The 21,663-nt window shown below is 38.3% G+C and overlaps 1 protein-coding gene across 1 annotated transcript in view; it reads right to left on the bottom strand.

Annotated features, from left to right (window-relative positions):
• Window positions 1-21,663, bottom strand: part of MICAL3 (microtubule associated monooxygenase, calponin and LIM domain containing 3) — a 246,450-nt gene that overhangs the window by 174,389 nt on the left and 50,398 nt on the right. The window contains exon 2 of the mRNA XM_069094298.1: window positions 14,672-14,763. The gene's annotated coding sequence lies outside the window, so the exon portion shown is untranslated. The remainder of the gene's footprint in view (window positions 1-14,671; window positions 14,764-21,663) is intronic.

The following is a 21,663-nucleotide window of genomic DNA, read 5'->3' as shown; positions in this document are numbered from 1 at the left end:
GATCTAAAGTAATATCCCAACCAGACATGTCCTTTTCCCTTAATATCCACTAGCACAAGGGTCTCTACTTAAAATAAACCTGGTGCAGATTCATGAATGACCTCTACATTCTAATGGGGGTAAATAAGGCTAGAGTTAAAGGCCCATCCAGAAAATGTATAGTTTTGACTGTCCAGGTTGTCTTACATCATTTGTCCCCCACACAAAGGAAAAGAAAGTAGGAACTCAGATTATCTGTGCCATATAAAGCTATATGACAGTATCCTAGCCCAACCTCCCTGGGAGAAAATGGAAGGTCAAGGAAATGTCTAATTCCAATTTCCTTTTAAAACTTAAATGAGAAAGTTATAAAGCTATCATAAGCCCAGAGCTTTTCAAAGAGGCAGCTTTTCTCCACTTACAACAGGAAGGACCAAAGGATGCCAGAGGGCTATGGTACACATCACTAATCACTCTCTTATGATAAGGGAATACATAGATTATGTGGCAAGGGGGGAGAGAAGCAGGGAGAGACAGATTAGCTTGTTCTTAGAAAAACAGGGTCTAACTAGTACAGTGAAATGGGTCCGGGTCAATTTGTGAACCATGAAATTTGGAGGGGTCACCTTCTGTTACAATTCAAGTTCATGTAAGCCATAATTTTGACTATGAAAATTATGAAGAAATGGGGAGGGTTTGGTTTTTTTTGTCTTTAAGGAAGCATACATCCGAGCTGGAATCTTTCTGGGTTGGCATCTCTAGATTATAATTGTGCTTTCCAACTGAAGTTCCACAATGATGACTGTCTTCACCTCAGTACAGACTCTTCTTAAAATCAACCTAAGTTTTTAAAATAATCCAATTTACAGTCATTTGAGTTCATAAGAAAGGAAGTGCTTCTAAGAAGTGAGGGAAAGATGTCAAGGGGAAGGACAATGTACTTTCCTGTGATGGTACAATAAAACTAACACAGAATAAGTAAAAGATATAGGTCAGTGGGTTTGACTTTGATTTCTGGGGAAATTCTTGAAAAGATCATTAAAGAGATGTATGAATAAAAAGAAAGTGACAATTACAAAAAAGTCAGCATTGCTTCAATCAAGGTGAAGTCATGACAGATTAATCTCATTTCATTTTTGATAGGATTATTAAACTAGTAGATGAAGGTATACAACTAGCAGGTTGTAGATATCTTGCATATATTGTTTATCTTAATTTTAGCAAAGCTTTTGATCAAGTGTCAAAAATGATCACTATGAGTGAATAGAGCATTGGTCCTGGAATCAAGAGGACCTGAGTTCAAATACGACTTCAGACACTTAACACACACACACACACACACACACACACACACACACACACACACAGTAGTTGTGTGACCTTGGGCAAGTCACTTAACCCCAACTGCCCTCCAAAAAGCAATAAATAAACAAATAAATAAAATATTTTTTAAAGCAACTGTTAAAAAAAAAAGATCACTAGGAAGAGATAAGAATTAGAAAATAACACCGCCAGATAAATTCACAACAGGCTGGATGGAGGGACTCAAGAGTAGTGTTAATGCTTCAGAGCCAGCGTGGCAGGAAGACTCCAGCGGAATATCTAAGGAATATATGCTGTTTAAAATTTTTATTAATGATTTGTATAAAGTCATTCTTGGTGGCATATTCATCATGGTGACTAGTACATACACTCTGACTCCCACTGCTCTAATATCTCAATGGTTTTTCTGTTTCCATTCTCTCTCCCCTTCCTGTCTGTCTAAGAGGAGGAAACACCATCTGCTTTGCTGTTGCACCCCAAGTGCCCGGGACCTATCCTCTTAACTAACAGCTGCAACTTTCTACATGCGTTGTCTCTCCACTAGAACAGGAGCTCCTTGATAACAGGGACTGCCTTATTTTTCTATTTGTGTTGCCAACACTTAGCACAATGCTTTGCACATAGTAAACTGCTGTGACAGAAGGTGGCTAAGTGGCACAGTGGGCAGCTAGATGGCCCAGTGGGTAGAGAACGAGGTCTGGAGTCAGGAAGACTTTAGTTCAAATGCGGCCTCAGACACTTACTGCTGTGTGACCCTGAGGCAAGCCATTTAACCTGTTTGCCTTAATCTACTAGAGAAGGAAATGGTAATCCACAGCAGCATCCATCTTTCCCAAGAAAGTCCCACGGATAGTACTGGAATGCTATGGTCCATGAACAGTCAGACTGGACTGAACAACAACAAGCAGAGAGAGTCAGTAAGTCTCAGTTCAAATGTGACCAGCTGTGTGACTCTGGGCAAGTCATTTTGCTTCTTTGCCTGAGTTTTGCCAACTGCAAAGTGAGCAATGACAGTACCTACCTCCCAGGATTGTTTTAAGGATAAAATGAGACAATAATTGCAAAGAGCTTTGCAAACCTTAAAGCACTAATTAAATACTATTATTAGTATTAATACTAATTGTAACATTAGTACTAAAATATATTGCTAATTGGTATGAGCTAGTATTATAGTATTGGTTTTTAAAAATGTTTTATTCATTCCTCTTTTCCTTACAGCATCCAAAATAATCTGCCTAAGGCTTAAGCGCTACCAAGTCACTGCTGCTCAAACACAATGGCTTCCCACTGTCTCAGAGATAAAAGCACAGATTCCTTCAATCTGGCTCCATCCTACCTTTCCAGATATTTCATGTTATTCTCCTTTGTAAGCTCTATATTTCCACCAAAATAGGCTAATAGCTATATTCCAAACTCAACACATTCAAGATACCACCTACCACCTCCATCCCCCAAAGCTCTCTCATCCCTACCTATCTTCCCTCAAGGCTAAGCTCAGGAGCTACTTCCCCTAGGAAACCAATCCTCTTAAGCCTCCAGTTAACGCTGTCTTCCTCTTCAAATTACGATGCATTTTCTTACCTATATCCATGTACCCCCAGGCATAGCAGCATATGCATAAAGGACTATCATTTTTGCCTTCACATTTCTGGGACCTAAGAACAATGAACCTTAAATATAGTAGGCTTGTAGGAATGTTTGTAGAGCTATACTCTATGAGTGCTAATTAAGTTAAAATGCATGCCAGAAATCCCAACTATCGTTCCCCCCCAAAAGAAGGTACCCAGTTTCTCCTTTAATATTTCCAGGGGCTGTGAATTCACAAGATAGAAAAGCAATCAATTCCATTTTGGGCCCATTCTAATTGCTTAGAAACTCCTTTTATTGACTCAATCTAAGTACCAGTACCCATAACTCCCCCCTTCAACTTTTAACTATCAGACCTAGTTCTGTCCTGTAGAGCAACACAGAATAGTTTTTCTCATGATATTGGTTTAATGATGTGAAGATATTTTGTTGGTGCTCCCTCACCCACACCCCAGCACACCCCAACTCACTCCTTAAGTTACTTAGGATGAAAAAGGTAGCAGGAGGAAAGTGGAAAGGATAGTACAGCATAGACAACTGAAATTATTATTTAAATCACAGCGTTCCTCCTACTCTCTCATTACATCTTTTCCTCAAAACTGCTGACAAGAAGCCAAACTAGGAGCTTTGAGCTTCACCACCTGTTCCTACATATCCTCTAACATGGCTCTAAAGGAATAAGAAGATGGCCAAATAATCAGAGGACCCCAGAGACCCAAATAATCCACCTCTGAATTGATGAGAACTGAATCTGTCTTTCCTTTTCCTCTTAAGACAAAGAAAGAAACCCCTTTCAGTAAAACATTTAAAAAGTGTCAGATGTCAGAGGTTTTGAGCAAAGCAGATATAACTACATGTGACCTAGCATGTCTGCTGCACCCATTTACCAAATAAGAGAATTACTCTGTGACTACAACTTAATCAGAGTCAAGGACTCGGGACACATCACATGGAGGCTTTTCAGCTACTTCCCCAACCCCACCAAAGAAGGAGACAACTCAAGTTAAATGTCTGCTATTACTGCTACTAAGCCCAAGTCTACAAGCTCTCATGAGAAAGCTATAAACATATAATCATAGCCCTTAGAGAGTTTACAATCCAATTATATTTAAGGGGCTGATGTCCAAGGATAAGTAGTAAATTTGAGTCCATAAACTGCTGCTGTCACTCACAGATGAGGATGTCAGTGTCACATACAGCATCACAGAACTAACTGCCCTGTACAAAAGGAGCCACAAAACCAACGGAGGGACAGAGCTTTACACTAAAATCTAGCGGTAACTTAAGAACAGTAAACCCCTGACAACCCCTCTCCCATGCGGACTGTGCCTTTTTTTTTTTTCTAATTTAAAAAATTCATTTTAAACTTAAAAACAAAGTGAGAAGGTAAAAAAATTCCACGTACATAGGAGAGAATTCAACATAAAACAATAAAATTTCATTTCAAGAAAACCTGTCTAATAAATACTGTTCCTTCTTTCATAACCCTGATGTCACAGATCCATACTCCTTGTTGCCTATTACCCCTTCTGAAATTGCATTCTTGCCATCTTTACTCAAAAACTTATTTGAAACAACAAAACCTCAAACATTTTATGCTCTCGGATAACACGGCCTTCTCCCAACTTTCATCGCAGCCACATACCAACCTCCAGGACTCTCTGCCATTTTCCTCAGTTACTTCAGTGATAAACCTGAATGAAGCCTCCTTTTTATTCAGAACGGTGGAAAGAGGTGCCCTTCTGGAAAGAACTCAAGAGTCAGAAGATGGGTTCACATGGTCCGTTCTGCTACTTCTTGGCTGGGATATCTGGACAACCTCCTGAAGGAGAGCAGAGGGGATGGAACTGAGAGCTACCCTTGGCAAGAAGAGACACTTCCACCCCTCAGGAGAAAGGTGTGAAGATTTAGAAAGATTCTCAAGAGTGAGACGAGGAAGAAGGAGCAACTGATCTATTCTCTAGTGCAAAAGAGTTAAGAGGAAGGCAGAGGAAGTAGGGGTAGATTGTAAAAACTGGTGGAGAAAAAGGGAAGAGGTTGCCATGGCCAATGTTACTGGGAGTCTATCTTTTTTTTTTAAACTTCATTTTTATTGATTATTTTTGTTGTTGCTTCATCACATTGGTTTTCCAAACATACCTTCTCCCTCTTCACCTATTATCTATTGCAACAATGATTTTAAAACAAAGAGGGGGAAAAATTAAGCAAAACGAACAGACTGACCATGTCTGAGAGCATATGCAGTATTTCACATCAGGAGTAAAGCAACAGCAGTTCCCAAACTGCTTGGTTAGCAGGGTTCTTAAATCTATTTATCTATACAGTCATTCATATACATTTAATTAAATGTCTTTGATACGTAAGACATTATGCTTGGCATTTTCCTGGCATCATTATTATGGAATATACCAATCTCTCTTCAACATGACAGATTAAAATTTTGATGGCCAACAATAGTTTTTTTAAAGTCCAGAAATAGTCCATTCTTGAGGGTAGCTGTGCATTTTTAGGAATATGTTTCAAAGCAATTCATTATGAATTCAATGAAGTTTTGAAAATATCAAAGAACCTTATAACTCATTAGTTAACAGAATCTGGAAGACAGGTGGGAAGCCTAATAGAAAAGGTGAGCCTTTTCTCTGGTTTTTAACCAGAGATTGAGAAGCTGACTACTTATGCAGAGCTCATGAGCTATATTATACAGCCCACCACATTCCCTGAAGCTGTCTTCCTTAGTCCCTACACCCTGGTTTTCTTTCCTGAAAGGAATCTATCATTCAGTTCAGGCAAATCATTTGTGAAAATGGCTTATATTGGACATATGAAGTGGAGAAGGCAGTCAGGAGCCAAATTCAGCAAGTTCACATATAATGCTTGAATTCTGCTAATTCCCCATCCTATACTCAAGAATTCCTGTTGCTCTAGGACAGATAATCCCAGAAACACTAACCTTTATTACTTCCCCTCCAGGTTACTAACAACCATCTCACTCTCCTTCACCTCTGTAATTTCCTTTTCTACATGATAATTAAAGACTTTTCTGGAAGGGGTCCATACAAATAATTTCTCTTTAAAAGTTACATCCCAAGAAGATACCAGAGAAAATTGCTGCTCATTTTTATCATCCAAAAAGACTCTTCTCATGAATCTTTGGGGAACAGTTTGCTATAGGGTCAAAATCACTAGCTATTTCTATTTTCATTTAATTTGTTCCTGGACAAAGATACATACAGTTGAAACTATGCATAGTATTCTAATTCAAAAGACTAAATTTTGCCTCAGACCTTCCTTTACCTTCTAATTCCCCAAACATTGATCCAATTCAGAAATCATCTTTGGATCAATTCATGCTTATCTTTCCCTATCTTCTTAACTCAGTATCCAAACAGCATTTTATCCTTTTAAAAGTTCTTTCGTTTATGTTAACTCACTTAATTTTCACAATGGACTCTGTGAAATAGGTAATATAGATATTACACCAGCTTGGCAGACAATGCTCAGAAAAGTTAAGCACACCACACAAGTTAAGTGAGAGCACTATGCCCAAGTCTTAGGCCATGGTTACTCTACTTAACAATACTGCCTACCTACTATACCTACCAATGTAACATAGGAGAGAAGAAACTAATTACTTTCCAGAAATCAGCAGTTATTTGAGAAATAACAAAACAATTTTAATTGGGTAATGTCCAAACCTAGTTCTTTTGTATTTATAAAGAATCACCGAATTACTCTAGACTTCAGTTTCCTCATTTGTAAAAATGAGGGAGTTCAACTAGGTGGCCTCTAAAGTCTCTTCTAGGGCTAAAAACATAATTATACATCCCTAAGTATGGTGGGTATATTGGGTAGGTGGTAGGTATATTGGGTACCCAAAGTTTCATAAAGAAAAGTTATCAGGTATTTAGAAAGAAATGAGTGGGAAAACTATTAGTTTTGATCAAGAAAATGCTCATTATACTAAAACCAAGATGGAGGAATACATTAGCACTTTCCCAAATTATAGGCTGTGGATTTAACATAACATGTACATGGCCCTAGCTCCACTCCCAGAATCTGGATGGCTACAGATGTCCAGCAAGTTTACAGACTAAATCCTCCTCTGATGGCTGAGTGCGTGGCAGTGACCCTGAATTTTCACAAGCAGTGCATAAGCTCTAGCAAGTTCTATATCAAGTTGGAAAGGTTGAATATAAGACTTGTCTGAAGACCTCTCTGGCTAAGGAGGCTCTTCACTAAATTGACTGCAGGGTGATTGCTTTAGCTACAACTCCTCTCAAGATCATTTAAATTATGGAGGATTTGGGCACTCTATGGAAAAAAAAACATTCTGAAGAAATCAAATTCACAAAGAATTGAAAAAGCTATGAATTTCTTTATAAAGAAAATAAAACTAAGCACATCACTTTATTAAAAAAATACAAATAACTCCAGCTAACTCTACTGCGCAAATAAAATATTCAGATATCAATAGTATATTACTTTACAAATAGGTCAAAGATGAAGGGGAAGAGGAAGGCAGTTACTGATCTTTGTTATTCTACAAAGATTGGCAGGAACAAGCTATGAATGTTATTCGTCTAGCAAACTTTACAATACCTAAAACAAATCTACCCTTCCTTCCCATCCCAGAACTGTCCCCCACAGTAGGCGCAATTGTTTTCAACATTATTACACAAAACAAATTTTAGCAGATGGGTATAATGAACACTGATTCCAAATACAATTGAAAAAAAGTTTGGGTGTCAACATGTCCCTTGGTCTAGAATAATGCTTTCATGACTAATTTTAACAGGCAGGATGGGACAGAAAGTTTACCACAGGATAAAGTCACTCCTGAATCTGTGCAGTTAAGTATTATTTTCTTCCATAGTGTTCTTTGTTCCTGCTGAAATCTCAATGGCATTCAGTATTTTCAATGAAGACTATTAGGGCAGCAAGGAACAGAGAATATACCACACAACTCCAAAGAGATGGAAAAAAAAAGAATAGAAAAAGAAAAAGCCTTTATGCATAAAACTATTTATAGCAGCATTTTTTGAAATATCAAAGAACTAGAAACTTGAGGAGGAACCTCTCAGTTGGGGAATGTCTGAACAAATTATAAATGAATGAGTATTATGCCATAAGAAATTAGAAAAAAGGCAGTTTGGAGAAAGAATTTATGAGTCGATGCAGAGTAAAGTGAGAAGAACCTAGAGAACTGATACTATAACTACACTGTAAAGATAACTTTGAAAAACCTAACTGATCAATACTGTGACCAACAATAATTCTAAAAGACTAATGATTAGGTATGATACCCACTTTCTGATAAAGAGATTTACTTAAGGGGCGGCTAGGTGGCACAGTGAATAGAGCACTGGCCCTGGAGTCAGGAGGACCTGAGTTCAAATCCAGCCTCCGACACTTAACACAAAAATTAGGCATGTGACCTTGTGCAAGTCACTTAATCCCAATTGCCCTCCAAAAAAGCAAAAAAAAAAAAAAAGAGGGAGAAATTTATTTAAGATGTAGCATAAGCCATGTTTTTGGACATGGCCAATACAGGAATTTATTTTGCTTGGATATACATTATTTGTTATAAGGGTTTTCCCCCCTATTAGTAAGAGGGAAAGTAGGATGAAGAGAAAATAAATGTTAATTGAAAAGAAAAACTAAAATCACACACACACACACCCCACACTCCACCCCCGAGGAGAAGGGGCTACTTTAGCCCACAATGCTCCCTGAGTAAGTACTGTACTCATTCAGAACTATGCTTAAAAAAACAACACTAAACTGTGCATACCCCTTGTCCCAGTGAAATTTCACTACTAGGTCTATACTCCAAAGAGTTTAAGGAAAGAGGAAAAGGTAACTTATTTGGAAATACATATGTAGCAGGGTTTTGTTTTTGAAGCAGCAAAGAATTGGAAACTATAGGGTGAAGGGTTGCCTATCAAATGGGGAATCCCGAACAAATTATATGTAATGAAAATTACTGTGCCATAAGAAATGGCAAAATGGGCAGTTTCAGAGAAGGCTGGGAACACTTGTATAAATTAATGCAGAGTCAAGTGAGCAGAATCAGAGCCATCTGTAGAATGACAATATTATAAAGAAAAATAACTCTGAAAGACTTAAGAACTCTGAATGACCAACCATGATTACAAATGGTCCATGAGGAAACCTGCCACCCTTCTGACAGAGAGATAAAGGACTCAAGATGCAGAATAAGGCATGTTTTTAGAAACAGACATCATGGGAATTGATTTTGCCTTATTATGTATATTTGTTACAAAGGATTTGTTTTTATTTCTTCCTCTCTTGGCCACCTCCATTTGGGGTTAAGATGGGAGGAAGAAAAGGCCTAGGGAGAGGGTAGGAAAAGAAAAGAGATGAAAAAAAGGAAGGTAACTTTAGTATTGTGGAGTTGGTTTTTTTGCCTTTTGGAGAGCAATTGGGGTTAAGTAACTTGCCCAAGGTTACACAGCTAGGTTTTTTGTGTAAAGTGTGTGAGGCCAGATCTGAAACTCAGGTCCTCCTGACTCTGGGGCCAGCGCTTTGCTCACTGTGCCACCTAGCCATCCCGAGTTTTGTTTTTAATGCATGGAAGAAAACAGAAAGAACTAAAACAAAAAGAATCACAGATAAGCAGGACATCTTTCAAGGGACATATTGAATATACCTGCATCTAACAGATATCTACGGTTTTACATACATTCCTTTTTTTTTTTTTTGCCCTACTGAATATGGAAACTCATTTTGTTTGGTGTTAAGTTCAGAATTTAAGAAAAAAAAATACTGTGCTCCTATGCTTTCCCAAATTTATCAGGACCTATCAGATACCTCCCAAGCTGATTAGGTTGAAATTTTGGCTTAGGAACAAGAATGGCCCTGGAAGGACTGTCCCTTGTGAGCAACTTGGGACAGAGGATCACTGTATGTGGAAAGTGTTTCCTGGACTTATAAATTTAAAAAAAAAAAAGAAAATTCTAAACACTGCACACTACTTTGCCAAATGCAAATAAAGTAACCCCTTTCATAAATACCCTTGGAAACATCCATCAGAAGAAAGGTGCCATCAAAAACATTAGACATACATGAGTACATCTTGATAATCTGAATTCTTTTGTAAGCATGCTAAGTCAGAGAAATTCCAAATTTGGTGTCTTACTGGGGTTATAGGCCTGAAGAGCCTGATATTCACTCAATTTACCCAATTAAACCTACCTTATTTGGTGTCAAGAGAGTCACTAAAACAATTTCCCAAACTTAGACAAAATAATGCTGATAGCAATGTGTTATGCAATCATATTCTATGGATTGCTATCCTCCAATCAGAGAATGAGTGCCACATCAACATCTGGCCTTTCTTATGACTGAATGTAATTGTGAAGACAGGACTTCTTGTGCCCCTTCCTAATTCTCCCACCTGCTAAACTATCTGCGCTGCGTACATGTCTTCCCAGACAGAATGCAAGCACTTTGAGGGTCGGGACTGTGTCATTTTTGCCTGGTACCGCCACTGCCTGGCACAGTGTAGCACATAGTAGATACAATAAATATTTGTGGATTAATTACCATCTGATTCCATGTCAAAAACTCCCAGAGTCTAAGTGAAGAGAAAAATAATCTTAAGTATACTGAAACAAGATGAATAAATTCCCATGTGGGCTCAAAATTACTTTCTTGAAAAGTATAAAATAACCAACTTACCCCAGATCACTGGAAAAATAAGCTACATACTTACTGTATTCTTTTCATCATAGATGAAAACCAGCAAATATGGCAAAGCAGGAGAAAGCAGTAAAGCCCAGTTCTCCCCTACAACTACTCAAAATACAGAGCTAAAAAGGCTATTAGACTGAGTAGTGACAGGGAAATCCAAGGAGTGAGTCATTCTTCCAGGCCAGGCCAGCATAAGGGATCAGAGGTCTGTGGGCACTTGGGACAGTCTAGCCAGGAAGGGGCCAGTTCAGGCCTTAAAGGAGACCTATGGATGTGTACGAGAGCAAAAAGGGGTCCAACATCCAGCAGAGATGGACTTAAAGTTGTGTTGGGTGATGAGACAGGAACCAAAGAGCAGCCCTGTTGATTCAGTCCTATCACTGGGTCAATAAGGACTGAGGAAGGGCTCTGCATTGCAGGGGCAGCATGGAAGGGTTGTATGCAGGAACAAGAGGCAGTTGTGTGGCTATGACCTTGGAGCAGGGACTCTGATTCAGCTCCCAGACTGGTCTGAGGCCTGCATCTAAGTAACCATGGCAGAGGGCAGTAACCAAAGGGAACCTGTAGTTCAGTTATTCTAAAACTATGCACTTTCCAAATAGCTGAAAGAAGAGGAAAAGTCTAGTCACCAGCAGGAGCAAGCCTATAGTTCTGTTGTCCCAACCCAAACTAGGTTCAGGAGCTTGAAAAAATTAGACCAAGAAGTAAAGGAACAATCACACTTTATACTAGATTAGATCACTTTGGAGTTGCTGAAAATTTGCAGGTCCTAGGCCTGAGCCACCCTTGAGATACCCTAAAGGACCCAGAGAAAGCAGCAGCAGGAATTGCTGCTTAGACATTCTCTCCAGAAGTTCACAGAGGGTAGCCCTAACACCAATACCAAACCAGGAAGTAAGGCTGGTAGAGTGAGTAAGCAAACAAAGACTAGATAAAGGGACACCCATCACCCTAATCCAGAAAAAGAGAATTAACTACAAATCATCCAGGAGAAAAACCTCAAATTAAAATATTGGCCATGAGGTCAAGTAGAATTCCTGGAGGAAATGAACAAGAGTTTAACAAGAAAAAAAGAAAAGTTAAATGATTTTACAAATGAAATGAGGGTGCTAGAGGAAAGAATCGGAAAAGAAACAAGTAATTTGGCATAAAGACTTGGACAAATTAATAGCTTAGGACAAGAAGTACAAAATGTTACCCAAAGAACAGACTCTTTTAAATATTTGAATGGATTAATTAGAAGTTAATGGGGGCAAAGTGAATAGAGAACTGGTCCTGGAGTCAGGAGGACCTGAGTTCAAATCAGACTCAAGACACTTGACACACTTACTAGCTGTGTGACCTTGGGCAAGTCACTTAACCCTAATTGCCTTGCCTTCCCCCTCCAAAAAAAAAAAGTTAATGACTATGAGACAACAGGAAATATTAAAACAAAATCAAGAGATGAGATGAGACAAGACATGAAGAGAAAATAGTATCTCATTTTAAAAATAAAGGATTTGGTTCCTGTTAAAAACAGAGATGTTGATCAATGGAATGAATCAGGTAAATCATAATGTGAAACAACTGAATGTAGTAATCTATAGGTGAGTGTAATCAAGGACTATTTTCCTCCTTACTGCCTGTGGGTAGATTCACATTCAGAAAATATCTACACAAGGGTAAAAAAGCCACATACCCATCATCTCCACTTAAAACTACAGCGGTCCTGAAGTAGATGCACAAAGGCAGATGCGCTAGTAGACAATGAAGAGAACAGGTGGGAAGAAAAACATGGCCTAGCATGCTTCCCTATTTCGTGATTTTTTTCTGCTCTTTGAGAATTGTCTAAGAGGTGAAGCCAACCACCCATGACACCAAAGTCTGATGCCAGACCATCCAACTTAGCTCTGCAGAAGCAAGTGGATGGAGCTATCAAGCTATGGACAGAAAAAGGGAAGAGGGTTGTAGGCAGGACTAAACAACCTGCCTGAATAACAGCTGCTGAGTTGAAAATATCTGAAAAGCAGAATTCTATTCATGGAACATGTACTTTTATTATAGGAGAGAATTCCTAAATCCTGCTTATGTGAACTAAATTATCTAGGATTTTAAGTTAAAAGAGGAGAAGGGTTTAAATGAAAGTGGAAAGGGGTAGAAAACAGGGAAATGTCATCGACAGGAAGGAAATAAATGAAGAAAAGAAATTATTTTTCAACTTGATTCTAGGATAAGTTGCCCAATCAAAAGCACAGAGTTTGGGGAGAAAGTAAAGGTGGCTTACAAAGGCAGCACAGATACACCTGGATATTTACCATATCAAATTCCAATACTGCCATACTATTCCTTGCTCATGTACATGCCAATCATCTGATCTATGAACCTATTCAGAATCTTTCTTTGAATTGCCCCCCCCCCCAAAATCAGGAAAATTGTCCCGACAAAAATTGCTGAGTAGTGTTCCAGTGACGTGACAAAGGCCTGATCTCAAAGCCAGTGTATGTTTTGTACGGGAAAATGTAAACCAGCTGTAATGTTCTGTCTCCTCTAGGGTGAAGTTACACCACAACCCATCTAAAGATAGTCCAGTGATTGTATGTTTTCAGGGAAGCACAGAATTAAGCTCTGCCTAAGCAAGCTAAATAGGGCCATGGGGTGTGAGTGACTGAGGCTGTAGGGTCAGCTTCAGAGTTTCCTTTCACATGACAAATCAAAGCCTTGGCTGCTCAAGAGAGATAAATATAGCCCAGTTTCACCACAACAATTCCATGGACTGGTAACAAAGGTATGACAAGGCCTATGTCCCACCAACAATTCCTCCTGCAAAACAGGCCTCAGCTCAGATTACTGAACTGGTTAGATTTACTGAGTAGAAACTTTTGGAGATGTTTGATAAGACCCACGTGAACACAGACTTTTTAACACATCTATAGAAGGAAGGGTAAATACCTTCCCTGATGTCATCATTTTGCCCCTGCCCCAAAATAACCTAATGAAATCGAAATATAAATGCCAGTTCATGGATACAGAAACTCCAGGAACAATTACCATGGGCTTCCCATGGAAGAGTGTCCATGGGCACTATGTAAAAAGAACATCGTCTGATGGCAACATTTGCCACAGGAAGCCCAACTCACTTGGACTAAAGTTCTTGAAGCAAAGCCTTTCCCGTTAATTTATTTGTTTTAGGAGGCCAGATACAGGGAACTTCCCCATTAGCTGGTGTCCTCAGTGTCCCGCTTTGTGGATAAAGACCTTGAGAAAGATGTCTACTGAGAGGTACTCAAGTGCCTTTGCTCAATCTCTTCTAAATTCTCTGTAGTCTGGTTCCAATTCAAACTGCTCTCCCCAAAGTTACCAATGATCTGATCTCTTAATTGCCAAATCAAATGGCCTTTCCTCAATTCTATAATCCCTTTCTTCTGGATACTGTCTCCTCTCTAGGCTGTGACACTGATCTTTCCTGGTTGTCCCCCATCTGACCACTCTTAATCAGTTTCCTTTGCTGGATCTTCATCCACACCATACCCACTAACTGTGGGTGTCCTCTAAGGCTTTGACCTGGACCCTCCTCTCTTCTGCCTGTTTACCACGGGTTCTTAACTTTTTTTTTTAATGCCCTTACAGCAGTCTAGCAAAGTCTACAGACTCATCTTTTCACAAAAATTTATTAATTTTTTTTCCTATAAATTGATTCTCCCTATCTCACTCAGACTAGAAAGGCAAAAGCTATTCTTTGGGCATGATACTGCTACTAATTAACCCCTGAGCTTTGACTTGCTCCTTTTCTAACCTGGGCCAGTTCACTCCTCCTTAGGCAACATGGTGGCCTTTCACTGTCAAGGTTTCAGTATGTTGATGGCAGACTTAGTGAGGAGAGCAGGTCACCAGAGCCCTCTGAACCTCAGAATTCCTGAGCTCAACAGATCTGTGAGCCTCAGTCTCCCTGGGAGCTGAAATTATTATAGACATGTACAACCATGCCCAGTGCTAATGTTTCTAAATGTATATGACACCTAAGATTACAAAGGAAACAAATTATGCCGAAACACAACTATCAAAATAATTTTTAAAAATCAGGTTTACATACCCCAGGATAAGAACCCCTGCTTTTATAGTCTTGACTGGTGATCACATCAGCTCTGATGAGTTCAATTATCTCCTAAGCTTTCCATTTTCTTCCTTGAATAAGTGAAAAAGCCTTTATTAAGAACTTTGCCAAATGCTTTGCTAAAAAACTCCCTAAAAATCAGAGTAGACCAAATTAAAGTTAATGATCTGAGAAGACCACAAGAATTATTATAAACAAAATAACAAGACTGAGAAAACAGAGGAAAATGCAAAGAATCTCATATCAAATATAAATTACCTGGAAAACAAATGAAGGGACAATAACTTAAGAACCATGGATTACATAAAAAGCTCTAACAACAAGGATAGAAAAAGAATCTGGATGTCATATTTCAACTGCCTAGACATACTGGTACATGAGGATAGTATGAATATAGAAATAATCCACTGATTATTTCTTGAAAGGAACCTCCAGAATGAAAACTCTCAGGAATGCTATTGTCAAAATTAAGAGCTTCTAGATAAAAGAAAAAATAACAAATATTGAGAAACCACAGTCAGGATCATATAAGATTCTTTGGCTTCTACTAAAAAGAGGGGATATCACAGAATGAGATATTTCAAAATACAAAAGATAAAAAGTCTACAACCACGAATAACTTGCCAAGAAAACCAAGGACCTTCAACCCTACATGCAAAAAAAAAAAAAATGGATCATCAGTGAAAGTGAGAACTTTCAAATGTTCTTGAACAAAAATCTCGAAAGAAACAAATATAAATGCAGGATTTAAGCAAACTAAAATAAATACAAGTAAATAATTAGAAAGGACTTTTTATAGTGATGAACTGTTTACATTTTAAAGGGAATGTCTTTGTCTAGCACAGTGGTTAACAGAGTTGGTACTTAATCAGTGTTTATTGATTGATCTCAGAGAGGACCTTACCCTTTACTCAGCAAAAGGAGACTATCTACTATGAGCTCCATTTCCTCTCATTCTCAACATCACAAAACCACTTGATCAAAGGACCAGATCTCAAACTACATTACAAAGCAGTAATCTTCAAAATGATTTGGTACTAATAAGAAACAGAGACTGATCAATGGGACAGATTAATAATAATAATAATAACAATATAGTTAGCATTTATATAGCACCAACTACATTCCAGGTATTGTGCTCAGGCCTTTCCAAATATGAAGTACACAATATATAGAAATTTTTTTGAAAAAGGATAGTACCCTAGAGTTTGATAAACTTAAAGATTCCAACTATTAGGATAAGAATTCAACAAAAAAATGTTATGAAAATGGGGTGGCTAGGAGGCACAGTGAATAAAGTGCTGGTCCTGGAGTCAGGAAGACCCGAGTTCAGTTCTGGCCTCAGACACTTAACACGCAAAACTAGCCATGTAACCTTGGGCAAGTTACTTAACCCCAATAGCCCTCCAAAAAAGCAAAAAAAATAAAATTAAAATAAAAAATGTTAGGAAAATTGGAAAGCAATCCAGTAGAAACTTAACCAATTCATACCATATAACAAGATAAGTTATAAATAGGTATATGACTTAAGACATAAACGGTGACACCATAAACAAATTAGAGGAGCAAGGAAGAAATAACCTGTGGATAGGGGGGAAAAATTCATGGCCAAATGAGGGATAAAGAAGCTCACAGAAGGTAACATAGACAATTTTGATTACATAAAATTTAAGTTTTTGTACAAACAAGACCAATCAAGTGAAAATTAGAAGAGAAGCAGATAAATTTAGAAAGGAAGGAAAAAACCCCAAAATTTTGCAGTAAATTTCTCTGATAAAGATCTCATTTCTAAGATCTATAAAGAACTGATTCAAATGTATAAGAATAAGAACTACTTCCCAACTGATAAATGGTCAAAGAATATAAACAGGTACTTTACAGAGAGAAAAAAAAAAAACCCTGAGCTATCAATAGCCATATAAAAATGCTATAAATTGCTACTAATTAGAGAAATGAAAAATTTAAAAAAATTCTGAGGTTCCACCACATACCTATCACACCTCCAAAGTTAACAAAAATAGAAAAATGATTAATGATACAGGGGCTGTGGGAAAAGAAGAACATTCATGTACTGTTGGTGGAACTGTGAAGCAATTTGAAACTATGCTCCTAAAGTGATTAAACTGTAAGTGCCCTTTGATTCATTGATAACACCACCAAGCCTACATCTTAAAGAGATCAAAGAAGAAAGGAACACACATATACAAAAATACTTATAGTAGCTCTTCTGGGCTGACAAAGCACTGGAAATTAAGAGAATGCCCATAAATTGGTTACTAGCTGAACAAATTATGGTATATGAATGTAATGGAATATTCCTCTCCTTGATCATGAAGAAAATGATGAAGGGGACAGTTTCAGAGAAACCTGGGAAAATTTATATGACCTTATCCTTACAATTGAATTTAAATTTACTTTCTTTTTTGCAACTTTAACCTATTGTTTCTAGTTAGCTTGGCCCCAGAGGGTAAAAATGGTTTCATCTGTCATCCAAATGATAGCCCATTTTCCACTCCAGCATGAAGTTCCCATGAATTACAGGATTCAGGGTTAGGCAGTTTACCTTAATTATGGCTGAACTTCCTACCCCACTGTGAAAATGGAACATTCTAAAGTTATCAACTTGCTAACAAAAAATCTAGGCAAGCCACAATTTTAAAAACGTATATGAGAAAAGGAAGGTGAAGCCAACATTAGAAACCTCGATAACTACTTCCTAGTCTCCTCTTCCCCAGATCAATTCCCATAAGGGTATCCCTTTTATCCAGTTTCCTGCCTTCAAACTAGAAAGTTTTAGCAATCCTGTTACCTCCCTCCCTCCCAGGTCAGCAACTTCTCTTCTACTCAGCTCTGTTCAAATTCTATCTAGTTAGCTCCAAGTATCAGGTCCTTTGATCTTCCCCCACCCTGCTTTTCTTCCATTCTCAAACTCTTCAGCTAGATAATATCTCATTGCAGAGACAATAGCTTCCTTAAAAGTTCAAATGCTCAGCCTCCTGTAATGAGATCCAACTTTTTAGGGGTCTGAGATCTTAACAGAAAATATAGTTCCTGATGCAAATGGTTAGTGTTTGTGTTGGATGCACAGTGCAATGAAGATTCTCCTTCTTCTACTAAAGTAGAAGTCTACTAAAGACATAGCTTTTATGTCCCTTTCCCTATTTTTTTTTCCTCTAGGCTACTGTAAATATCTCCAGTTCTTTTAATTAATCCTCTCACAGCATGACCTCAAAGTCCTCTACAATTCTGGTTATCCTCCCTTCTAATACTTTCCAGCTTACCAATTCCCTTACTAAAATGCAGCATCCAGAACATACAACATATTATATATTAACTAACCAGGAAGCAATCAAGAAGCACCTGTTAGAGATGGAGCTCTGTGCTGGGTACCATGGACACAAATACAAAACTGCGAAAGAAATAAAAGCGAGGACATTGTACTATAACTTCTTCTCATTCATGACACTGCTTCTCTTAAGGCAATCTAAAAGTATATTAGCTTTTTTGGTTGACAAAGAATAAACATACACACAGTCAGCTAGGAACCACCTAGGTCATTTTTTAGATATTTGCAATCTAGCCAGAGCTCCCTCATTTCATATGTCCATGTTAACCATGTTGCCCATTTGATGTCATTTGTGAATTCAATAAGCATGCCACCTTATTATGCCTTTTTTCCAAGTTGCTGATAATAAATGCTAAATAGCATGGCTTTAAGCACAAATCTCTGACTTACTCTACTAATAAGCACTTTATACCATTAAAAATGTGAGTTCGTTGAGAGCAGGAACCAGGTTTTTTGCCTTTCTTTGTATAACCCAGCTCTTAGCATTGGGCTAAGCACACAGCAAGGACACAATTTGTTGTTGGATTTCAAGCTGACTTCAAATCATTAATGACTATTCTTTGGGCACAGCCATTCAATCAAGTCCCAAATCAACCTAACTATAATACTGTCTAGCCTGTATCTCTGCAACCTGTCCACAAGAATAAGACTTTCTTTCTTTCTTTTTTTTTTTTTAGCAATCTGCTTTCTTTATTATTATCTTTTTGAAGGGGGGAGGGGCAATTGGGGTTAAGTGACTTGCCTAAGGTCATATGACTAGGTTTTTTGTGTGAGTTAAGTGTTTGAGGCTGGATTTGAACTCAGGTCCTATTGACTCCAGGGCCGGTGCTGCCCCCAAAGACTTTCTTAAATGCTTTGTGAATAACTAGGTAAACCATAGCTAAAGCACTCCACCAGTCTAGCTATTTAAAAAATAAAAAAAAGGAAAATTGAGTCTGGCGTGACCAAATCTTAAAGAACCTACATGGACTTTCTGTGATCACCACATTCTTTTTTAGACAGTTGTTAACTATGCCTTTAATAATACATTCTAAATTCTGCCACAAATACAAATTCAGCTCCCTAGCCTACACTTTATTATAGCCGCTACCCTCTTTCCCTTTCAGTAAAGTCAGGGCCATCTCCAGTCGTCCTGATCTATATTCTTGCCACTGGCCCCAGAGGGCTCCAGAGAAAATGAGACTGATGACTTGGCACTAGCCTTCCCTCATTTAAACCCAACTGACTTGCATGTTGTGGTATCACAGCTCTGACGACATGAACTTCATAATGGAGTGGAAAATGGGCTACTCCTCTTCCAGAACGAAGGACAAACAATCTGTGAGCAACAGTAAGAGCCACCCCTCTTACTGAAAAACGGTCAGTTGGGCAATACAGTGCCTTCTTTTGTTTCCTTTTCTCTGCCTTCCTTCCTTTCTTTCCCTCCCCTTGGTCCACCCTTACCTGTGGGTGCTCTGCCCAAAGGAATGTTGATTTTGATTGCTGATACCTTGGAGTTTACTGGCTAGGTTTTTTTCCCAAGGACCAATTCACCAATTTCTTAAACCCAATTCACTCTGTCTCTCATTGATTGGCCAAAAACCCTGTTAGAGGCCAGACCCTATCTGGTCATTGTTTGGGCTTTGATTGGTTCAGAGTGAATGTAAATAACAATTGTTTTTGTTTTGGCTAGAAACCCTAAGGGTCTTCTCCTACCAGGCTCTTTTTTGTTTTGCTTTGTTTTTTGGATTGGGTAAAAAAGACCATTCTCTGCCTCATTTCTTATCTAGACTTAATCATTGAATAGGTGTTGCCTCAGTCAAACTGAGACTGTTAAAGACCTTAACTTAAAAAGGTCAAGGTCTCCCATTACATCCAGGGCCATTTCCAGTTGTCCTGATCTGGCCACTGGACCCAGATGGCTCCAGAGGAGAAAGTGAGGCTGGTTACTCTACATGGCCCTCCCTCACTTAAATCCAATCCACTTGAATGTTACAGGATCATCTCCCAGACATCATGTCCCTCATGGAGAATGAAGGACAAACAATGACAACAAAGTGGGGCATCATTTACTTTCTCAAATACTATGTCAACTGTCCTATTTTGGAAAATCTTTCAGAGATCACTGTATAGCTTAGCAATCATATTTGCCTCCTAGGACATATTTCATTTGGAACTGCTAGCCTGAATCTATCAAAGGCAACATGGGCAGAGATCTCTTACTTGGGTTTCAGCTCCTCAGCTGTCATTTTTGTTTTATCCTTTCCAGGCTAGATTTCCTTGGCAGAGAAAACAGAATTGAACAGCTCTACTGTCCATCATGTTTCAATTACTCCATGGCTAGATCTTCTCTGTTAACTGGTTCTTCTGGGTCTGGTGACTTGAATTCATTGAGGATAGTTCTCCAGTTCTCCTTACTTATCTGCTTGATTAACTTTAATAGTTTGCTTGGTATCAACATGGTTGTATTTGACCTTGAGTTTTGCTGCCTTTTAGTACTGTTTTTATTTGCACTGTTGTGGTCATCACTTATATTGTTCTTCGGGCTCTGCTTTCTTCACTCTAAATCTCTTCATACAAGTGTTCATACTTCTTTGAATTCTTCATTTTTACAATGAAATAGCATTCTGTTACATTCACAAAGCAGTTTGTTCAGATATGCCCCAGTCACTGGACACATATTTTGGTCTTGTTTTTTTGTTATTACAAATAAAATGGCTTGTAAACTAAAAAGACATACTAACAGGCAAAAATCCAAGAACTATAGAGAAGTAGCAACTAATCAGTGAGCATTGATTTAACGCCTATGTGCTAGGTGCTGTTCTAAGTACTTGAATTACCAAAGTATCTGCTCTCAAAGAGCTGACATTCTGTTGGCAGAGAAACATAGCAGAGGGCACCTGGGTAAAGATCAGAGATAGAAACAGAAGTGATGCTACACCAGATACCACAACCTGAAGGGAAAGAAAAGGGATGAGTTCAAGAAACAGATCACAAGCCTAGCATGGAAGCAGGATGAAACAGAAATGGAGGGCTCCAAGATCTCGGATATGTACAGGACCCTTTTCTCTTTGACATATATTGTCAGATTTTTTTGGAATGTGCTCGTTGGTTTTGTTGCTTTTTTCCCCCTTCTTTTTGTTAAAAGGGATGTTTCTCAGGGAGAACTGGGAGGTATACAGGGAAATTTCAAGTGATGTAAAAAACAGAATCTTTAAAATCAGCACAATAGAATAATTGGCCTAATTCTAACAAGATGAAATTTAATGAGGATAAAGTGATTTCAGTGGGTGTAGGAAACTTCTGGATGAGAAAACTCCAGCTTTCAATGCAGTTGAATATCTTAAAGAGCTGTTTCAAACACTGAGAGTTTATAAGACTTACCCAGGGTCCTACTGCCAGTATGTGGATCCCAACTACATTTGGAGAACTATGGTCCATCCTGGGCACCATGTTTTAGGAAGGGCACTAATACAATGGTTAATATCCAAACAAAAGCAACCACGATAATGAAGGGCTTTAAGAGTATTGAAGAGTATTCCATATAAGGGCCTGGAATGGTCAAGTATTTCAAATAATGTCATTATCAAACCTACAAAAAAGGACTAAGTAGCAACTCAACAATAAAGTTTTGTGAAGGGTCATT

The sequence above is a fragment of the Petaurus breviceps genome, unplaced genomic scaffold (assembly GCF_028583685.1).
Source record: "Petaurus breviceps papuanus isolate PSGF00001 unplaced genomic scaffold, PetGlider_PUasm1.0 216, whole genome shotgun sequence".
Lineage (NCBI taxonomy): Eukaryota > Metazoa > Chordata > Mammalia > Diprotodontia > Petauridae > Petaurus > Petaurus breviceps.
Note: the sequence above shows the minus strand (reverse complement) of the source record. Positions and strands in the feature narration are given on the sequence as shown.